Below are 9,409 nucleotides of genomic sequence, written 5' to 3'. Positions count from 1 at the left end.
AGCCCGGAGCATTCTGGGGCTCACATATCTCCCATCCAGCACTCATTGTCGACACCTATGGCGGCTGGGGGGCTCATGGAGGAGGTGCTTTCTCTGGAAAGGACCCAACCAAAGTCGATCGTTCTGCTGCTTATGCTGCTCGTTGGGTAGCCAAGTCCCTTATCAAGGCCGGTCTCTGCAGGAGAGTGCTTGTCCAGGTCTCCTATGCCATTGGCGTGTCCCACCCGCTGTCCATCTCCATTTTCCATTATGGCACTTCTCCAAAGAGTGAGCGGGAGCTGCTCGAGATTGTGAAGAAGAACTTTGACCTGCGCCCGGGGGTCATTGTCAGGGATCTGGATCTGAAGAAGCCCATTTATCAGAGGACCGCAGCCTATGGCCACTTTGGTAGGGACAGTTTCCCATGGGAAGTACCCAAAAAGCTTAAATATTGAAAGTGTTAAGCTTTTCTCCCCAGACCTGTTGGTGTAAACTACAGAGAAGCTTTCAGGCTCTGGGGGGGAAGAGCCCCATTTCCCTAATTTTATCCTGTCCTCCGATTCAGCTCTTACTCAGCACACTTTGTCCATTGTCATGGCTATTAGTTCTATGGGGACCACAAGTTAGGCGATGCTATCTTCCTATTTCTGGTGTTTTGCTCGCTGGATTAGTGGAACTAGTGAACCCAGGCGATCTGTAACTGCGCAGAGATGAGCAGACAGCAGTCTGTCCTAGTTAACGATGCTTTAAGATTGGATCTGTTCTATGGCCACGAGCCCAACCCTAAAAGTCTAAACTGCAGTGAATTTCCCCTTCCAATGCTGACTGAGAAATTGTCCTTGTAACATGCACGTGGAATCTGTGGTTCATTATAGCATCTAGCCGGCCCCGGCCCTTTGAGCAGCATGATTTTTGTGGTGTCTAAGAATGTAAAGCCTCCTAGTCCCCGGGGAAAAAAAAAAAAAAAAGCACTCTTCTATTGCCTTTTGCCTTCACCATATCACAAATGCCACAACGCGCTGCTGTTTTCTCACATAGCAGGTGAAGGGTTAAATGTGTTTTCATTCCTAATTATATCCTGCCTGTCAAACATTGCTTTTTCTACATCCAGAGGTGTGGCACTGCAGGTGCTGAGCCATGTCCTGGAGCTCAGCGCTCTATCTTACTCCACACCAAGCCAGACCTATAAATCTCAGCCGTTCGCACTGTGCTTCCCAGAGGTACAAGCACCCCAGAGTTATCGTGCAGGGAGTCAGAAATGGCAGCAATTCGGCGTGTTCCATTTCCGGTCACCCCTCGCCCCGCTGTTCTCTCTGTCACTTGCACTCCTGAGGCTGAGTCAGCTGTCCGTGTTCCCTGCTTTGCTTGCCATGTGATTTCCGGTGACTCTGGCCCCAGCTGAGCAAGGACACGAAATAAGAGAGCTCAGAGCTCATCATCGGATCAGCAGCTCTTCGGGAGTTAACGCCTCACTGTGAAGTGCAGAAATTTCTGACCATGCACTTGCACACAGCCAAGCTGGTTTGTGACCCGCCAGGCGAGCACACCTTAGCAGGCCCTCATGCTGTGTGCCCACTGCACGCACGCTAAGTGGGCTGGCTGCACTCAACATCAGCTGCAAGAGTCTCACCCTGTTTGTTTAATTGAGAGACTGTGCTTTGCACAGTAAAATCATCACCCCCCCCCCCCCCCCCCCGCATCATGCAGTGGAAATTTATTATAATAATTTAGAGGCTGAATTACCACTGTCAGTACCTGCTCCATATGAATTACTCAGTCATATTAAATTCAACTGTTGATTTTGCTGGGTTCTATGAAGCAGGAACACTTAGAGCCAATGAAATAATGGATGAGAAAGAATTATAGCCACAAAAGCCACATTAGCTGTCTGAAGTGTCCTGGGAAGCCCATTTGTGTGCTGGTAGCACCCACCTACTGCTACAGGCCAGTCTCCTTGACTGCCACATCTGCCCAAGCGTGGCACGCTTTGGTCTAATAAACAAACCAGGCTGAGCTCAGCAAGGAGCACTCGTGCTGTTAAATACAAAGCAGTGAATGCCCTTCCTCTGCTGGATTGCACTGTAGCAGACACCACCGCAATACCTGGCATAGGCAGAGCTCCATGTTGTCTGCTATCCCATGGGCACAAAACAGGAAGCAGAATCCACCACCTGGCTGCAGAATTTAGCTCCAGAATGTAAATTTTCTTTTCTTTTTTTTTTTTTTTTTTAAATATTATGCCCCTAGGTCTTGTGTTTGCAAAGAAAAACCTTCCAAATGCAACTGAGTACACACTGTTACAGGAGTGCTCCATATCTATAGATATGTAAATAGTTAACGCACCAGGTGCCAGTAGATGGTGCTCCAGAATTTGTGCATAGCTCCAGGGGATTAACATACAAGAGGCAGTACTCACCCTGGATACCCAGAAACAGTGGCTCTGAGAGCTGTGAACCGTCCCCATTCATGTACATGGCATGTTAACTCTGAACCCCAATGGTGGCAATTAAAATATCAACATCACTCGCTTTTTCACTGATGGTTACTTTAGCAAAATCATTCCTCTGTTGCTCGTATCCCACAACCCCAAACAACCTCCCATGCTGTAATATCAAAGTACTCAACAACAACATAGCATAACTCCATCATGAATGTCTGCTGACGCCCCAAGCTGTGGAAAGGTAGCTTGAATTATTTACAAGCCTGAATTATTACAAATTGACACCAAAACTGTCAAACTTCAGGGGTTTTAGTGGTAGGCACCTAAATCAAAAGCTTTTGATTTAGGTGCCTCAATATAGATTCATAGATTACAAAGCCAGAAGGGACCATTGTGACCCCCTACCCCCTGATAGAACACAGGCCGTAGGACTTCCTGAATTAATGCCTGTTTAAACTAGAGAATATCTTCTTAACAAAAACAACAGCGTTAAGACACCCTGATTTGAACACGGTGGAATGAGTCCTCTGCTGACAATCGGCTGTGTTTCAGGGTCTCTGGATTTCTAATCTGAGGTTAAAAAGAATGTGACAAATGTGGGTTTGGGGGCAGATGGAGTGTTCAGAACCCGCCCGCAGCAGGGGAAGGGTCTGTCAGAGAAGGAGTTGGGAACCCAAAGGTTCTTGCTCATTTTCACAATCACAGACATGGTGGTATGAGCAGCACTACGCCACTGCATTACAACGCAGGGGAAAGAGGACCAGGAGCCTCATTTATTTCTAAGTGAGTTTATTTTACTCTCAAAGCTATACTGGGAAGCTTTGTGGGGAAAAGTAAATAACCCACCTGCTAGTGAGACATGTGCCATCAAACCTCGCGCTGGCAAACGTGCTGGCTTTTAATTGGCGTCTTGTTCATCTCCAGGACCTTGCCTGATTCATTAGGTGGGTTCTCGGCAGTGCTGGCTGCTGGAAGGAAGCTTCAATTCTGTTTGACTTTGGGAGCAAGGTTCTCTTCAAAATCTCCTTCCACGAGAACTCCAGAAACTCTCTCCAAAGTGGACAATGCTACACTCCTGTCCCTTGTCCTTCAGCTTCTACAAGGAAGAATTGGTCTGTTTGCAAATCCCCTTTTTATATTTTCAGGTCAAAACCTACATTTTTCACACTTTCTCCTTCTCCAGCTCCTATTTTTATTCAGCAGTTCCCATCCTCTCTACAAGCATGCAGGAGACCTCATACCACCACAGCCGCAGCCCCTCGCCCAGAATTCTCCCTATAATTAAAATCCTGAGGACACTAGCTATGGTAAAACCACCTCCTTAGAGGTCAAATGCACCTGATCTGTTGAGATTCTGAACAAGGAGTAAAAACATATTGAAGCCTCTCTCCCAAGACTGCAGATGATGTTTTCTACGAAGTATCATTTTGTACAGATCTGCTCATACCCATCCCCAGACTGTGTAATTATGGAAAAACAACGTACCTAAAAATTCACACACATTTTCGATCAAGTGCATTTATCTGTATAGATGGCCCTTTTTTGCCAAGATAACGTCAGAAAGTCTACACAAATCATCGCAATTTACAGTATCCTCCTCTTTAGTATAAAGCAGATTCTGCCAAATCAAGGGCTAATATATCACATTATTTCTAGTAACCCAAGGGCTGCCTCCTGCCACATGCTTTATGAAATACCTGTCTTTGATTCATTTTATTTCTGCCTCACCTTGTGGGCAGAAAAGCTTTTCTCCCCTTTTGTAAGACGTTGAGCTTTATTAACACACACTATACCATGCTGCTTGCCAGACTAGCCCCAGCTGCTTTGCAAATTGGGGTTTAGCTGCTGATGAAATAACATTACTGGAAGGATCAAGTAACAAAACCAAACCAAAATAGTCATGGAGGTAACATGACATTTGCTACCATCACATTGTTCACTCCGCTTGTACGTCACATCCCTTCCCCCACCCGGTATCTGTCTGGTCTATTTACACTAGACTACACTACTTATACTGTCTGGTCTATTTACACTAGACACTCTTTGAGGAAGGCACTGCCTTTTGTTCTAAGTACAGCGCCTATCACAATGAGGCCCTGATCTCTTCAGGCCCTTCGGCACTATTGTAATAGAGATGATTAACAATAATATGGCCGACGGGATGGATCACTTGATGATCACCTGTTCTATGATCAGAAAATCATAATCATAGAATCACAGAGTTGGAAGGGACCTCAGGAGCTATCTAGTCCAACCCCCTGCTCAGAGCAGGACTAACCTCCGCTAAACCATTCCAGCAAGGGCTTTGTCAAGCCGCAGCTTAAAAACCTCTACAGATGGAGATTCCACCACCTCCCTAGGTAACCCATTCCAGTGCTACACCACCCTCCTAGAGAAAAACTTTTTCCTAATATCCAACCTAGACCTCCCCCGCTGCAACTTGAGACCGTTGCTCATTGTTCTGTCATCTGCCACCACTGAGAACAGCCTAGCCCCATCCTCCCTGAACCCCCTTTCAGGTAGTTAAAGGCTGCTATCAAATCCCCCCTCATTCTTCTCTTCTGTAGACTAAACAAGCCTAGTTCCCTCAGCCGCTCCTCATAAGTCTTGTGCTCCAGCCCCCTCATCATTTTTGTTGCCCTCCGCTGGACTCTCTCCAACTTCTCCACATCCTTGTTGTAGTGGGGGGTCCAAAACTGGACACAATACTCCAAATGTGCCTCACCAATGCCGAATAAATCCATGGTACACACACATCTCAAAAACTGCATACCTTTCTGGTCCCCTCATCTCAAAAAAGATATATTAGAATTGGAAAAGGTACAGAGAAGGAAAACAAAAATGATTAGGGGTCTGGAACACCTTCCATATGAGGAAAGATTAAAAAGACTGGGACTGTTCAGCTTAGAAAAGAATTGTTATCTACCGCTTCAGATAACACAAGAACCAAGGGTCACTCGGTGAAATTAATAAACAGCAGGTTTAAAACAAATATGAAGAAGTATTTCTTCACACCCACACAGTCAACATACGGAACTCATTGCCAGGGGATGTTGTGAAGGCCTAAGGTATCACTGGGTTCAAAAAAGAATTAGATAAGTTCATAGAAGATAGGTCCATCAATGGCTATTAGCCAAGACAATGAGGGATGCAACCCTGGGTGCCCCTAAACCTAAACCTCCGACTGTCAGAAGCTGGAACTGGACAACAGGGGGTGGAGTCCTCACTAAATTCCCCTGTCCTGTTCATCACACTGAAGCACCTGTCACCAGCTGCTGTTGGAAGACAGGATACTTGGCTAGATGGACCTAGTATGGCCATTCTTACGTTTTATGAATTGCCTGCAGGAATCGTCTGTCTGCCTTAGACAATTGGAGAACCCTTCGCAGGAGAACCCTTACAGGCGGAGTTGAGCTGCCATCCACACGTGTGTCCCATACATCTCTCCATTCTCTTGGACCCGCTGGATCTTGAGAGGTTTCTTACATAGTTTCCACGCTTCGGACCTGATATGATATGAAACTTCCAACTGTGACATTTCTAGCCACCTATCCACATCTGTCTCTAGCTGTGTAGACTGCCGCTGTGACCACTTGTCTCGGGTGGTTACGAACTGCCAGGCCTCCTCTCTGACTCCCTCTCTAACGGATTCCTTTGTGGCCAGCTCCATTCTTCCTTGAACCTGAAATACTACTGCTTCTCTGAACCTAATTGCCTAGGAACTCCTCAGCTTCTCTGATTCTTAGTAGCCTCTCAACTTGCCTCTCCAATCCAAGAATCTTTTCCTTTAGCACAGCCACCAACTTGTACTTCATGCACAAGAAATCCCTTCGTCTTGAGGCAGGAAAGAGAAGATGGGTCATCCATTGCAGGTCACCACCACTCTTCCATCGCTGGCCATCTTGATACCACACGTGGGGCTGAACCTAGAAGGAAAGCCGCTCACGCTCCCTTTCCAAACGCCCTTCAAAATGCTTCTGTTAGCTGCCTGGTCGCGAGCAAGAAACTTCTTATACCATCTCCTCTGTTTAGCTCAGCTCAGCTCAGCTCCACCCCTCACCATCAGGGAGCGATTAGCCACTCAGAGACTTCAAAGAGCTGGGCTGATCAAAGGTCCAAGGGCCAGTTCTGCTATACTCAGCTGTGCTGTGTCTAGTTATGGAAATGGCTGGATATTTCAGTGTTACATCCCCAGTGTTATTAACCATATCACACGTGCATTTATAAACGCCATACATTGGTGTGACATTGGCAAAGAGGGCAGACATTGTACACGGTGACACATACATTTACTGCACAATACAACTATGTTACAAAGCACATCGTTCAGCAGCCTTTTATCCTGCACAGCGACTGACTGGCTCGACGAGCGAATGACAATCACTAGCAGAGGCCTTAACACCACTTCTCTACAGGGAACAAATCAGTTTGAAAACTGAAATACAAGTGAGGGAGTAACTAGCCAGTCACTCCCATAGTCATCTGTGTTCAGACCAATACCTGTTTTGCTCCAGCACTGAGTTCACATTCAGCTGTTATGTCCTGGCTTGGAAGAGACACTCCTATGTGCTCAATCCATTCAGCCTCTATCCTGGTACATAGTCACTTCTCCCCATCACTTTCACGTCACATATGTAAGTAAAGTCCATTTATTGTGTCTGAATATTGGTGACATCATAGCAGAATGTGCAGAGGCCTTCTCAATCCATTGCTAACTTCGCACACTCAGCAGCTGACCTCCCAGTGATCTGCCAAACGCCATCGATCCATCTGCTTGCTGGTCATTCCTTGCGGCGATGACACACCACCATTCCTCCATGGTAACTGTCCCAAGATTATTTTCATCTCTGCAACTGAATGTGATCAAAGCACATCTGCTGATTTCTGAGAGCAATTATCCAAACACAATGGGTCAATTGACCTGAATTTTCAGTTTATGAGCAAACATTTTTTAAATTTGACTTTTCATCATTGGCAAAACCATTTCCAGCTTCTTGACCAGTCCCGAGAAGGAGGGTGAGTGAGACCTGCTCAATGACAGCTAAAAATACATTAAACATTCGTCTGTATTACTTTTCCACGCAAGTAACTGCTGCAGCTGCCCCAGGAATGTTGTTTAATCATTGATGGGAAGCAAAATGGTCTGTGCACTAGTGAATGGGAGGAGAGAGGTCCATGAGACAGTGGCTCCATTAAGATGTGTCCCACACTAGGGAAAGTTTTCACTGCACCTGGGCTCGGAGTTGCCCAGACCTATGTGGCTCACGCTCTTGCGGAGATCGTCCAGATGGCATCTGACTCAGTGCATATTTGTGGCATACTTTGGCTCTTGGTTTTTGCACTGGGACTGGTCACTGGGGAAGTGAGAATTACCTTTGTCAAGTCATCACTATCACCCCTGTCAGTGTGGAGCCTTACCTCTGCCCATTGGGACTGACACACAAGACCGCTCCAGACAACGCTTTAAAATAGGTCTGTACAGCCAGCTAGCCAGCCATTCTGTCAGTGGCTGGTGGATCATTATGGCTATCTGTTCTCCACAACTATTGATACAATGGCTCCTAACCATCTTCTACCCACATGTCAATACTCCTGGGTCACCATGGTATTCAGATGATCTGCAGCAGATAAAACACAGGAGATGGAGGCTAACGTGATATTCTAAAGCCAACCAATTGTGGCATAGAAGGCATTTAAAATATTTTGTAATGGAAGCAACGGAGTCTGTCTTCTGCACTGTGACAGCATCTGTGAAATCCTGTCCAGTGAACTCTTCAGGCAGAGGACATCTTAGTTAATCCAGGCTGGCACTGCCTACAGACAGAGCTGTGGTAAGTTTCTACATCTTCATACGGAAAATAGCTGGGATCTGCACACTGGTGTCCAGAAGGGACAAACATCAGCTCACTTACGTTTCAGCTGGCTTTACACAGTGAGTTATTGCAGTCCTGGGAAGCTTTCATCTGCTACCTACTAGCTGGACCTGTGTCTCTTACGGAAAATGGAATCTATCAGAGAAACAGTGGGCCCCTGCTAATGCAGATAGCTACTGCCTCGTTAAGGGAGGGCAGGGCAGGGAGCCAGTTTTCCTGAAGTCAGCATTCATTAGGTCCTTACTCAAGGGATCATCTTGTAACATGGAGATCTTGCTAACCACTGCCTGCCTCCAGAGCAAGCTTTTATTAAAGAGGAGGCAGCAAGGGGTATCTGGTATCCGCAGATTTCCTCATCCCCATCAGTTTGGTTTTCAGTGCGAGTATGTGGGTGCAGTGTGGGGATCTGAGTACCCCTAGTGACGGGCACAGATCAGCCGTCCAGGTTGATTTTATCAGACCTATCTGCAATCTTTGTTTCTGTGACCTCCAAGTTCTGATGTCTTGGCTGTGGGCTCTGTGGCAAGTGCAGAGGTTGCATTAGAGGAGTTCAGTCCCAGCCTCTCAGGGAGACCCCAGAGGGTGGGGTGGGGAGATTGCTCCTCTAGCCAGACAGCCCTTTCAGGTGGGGTCCCAGAGACTTCGAGTTAGCCACCCGTGTGCCTGTGGCATTCACATACCGCATTGGCCTGACACACTCCACGTCCGATGGCCTTCAGATCTCACTGCAAAGCAGGTCTGTTTCCACAGGCCTTGCCAGCTAGAGAGATGGGGAGTGGTTTTGTCAGTCAGCGCCGGCCCCTTACTCAACTGCATTTTGAAACCATTGTCCTTGTAACATTTCTAAAGAGCCTGAGCCCTTACAAAGGGGCCATTCTGCATTGTCATGTATGGATTTTATTGATATGTAAACGACAGAAAAACAGAGAGCGGAGGAGGGGACACAAGGGCAGAGGGAAGCCACATTCTTAGGGGACAGGGGAGGCTGCGGCAAAAGCCTGGGAAGTCTGCAGAATGAGTCCTTCTCATCCGGAACTTTCATTTGTCTCAAGGCAGCATTGTGCCGCTCAGTAACAAAGGCAGCTTCCCCTAGAGACTGAGCGGACAGCTTCAAGGC

This window comes from Emydura macquarii, unplaced genomic scaffold, assembly GCF_026122565.2.
Source record: "Emydura macquarii macquarii isolate MOO-44397 ecotype Brisbane River unplaced genomic scaffold, CSIRO-AGI_Emac_v2 contig_554, whole genome shotgun sequence".
NCBI classification, from domain to species: domain Eukaryota; kingdom Metazoa; phylum Chordata; order Testudines; family Chelidae; genus Emydura; species Emydura macquarii.
This window is presented reverse-complemented; position numbering follows the sequence as displayed.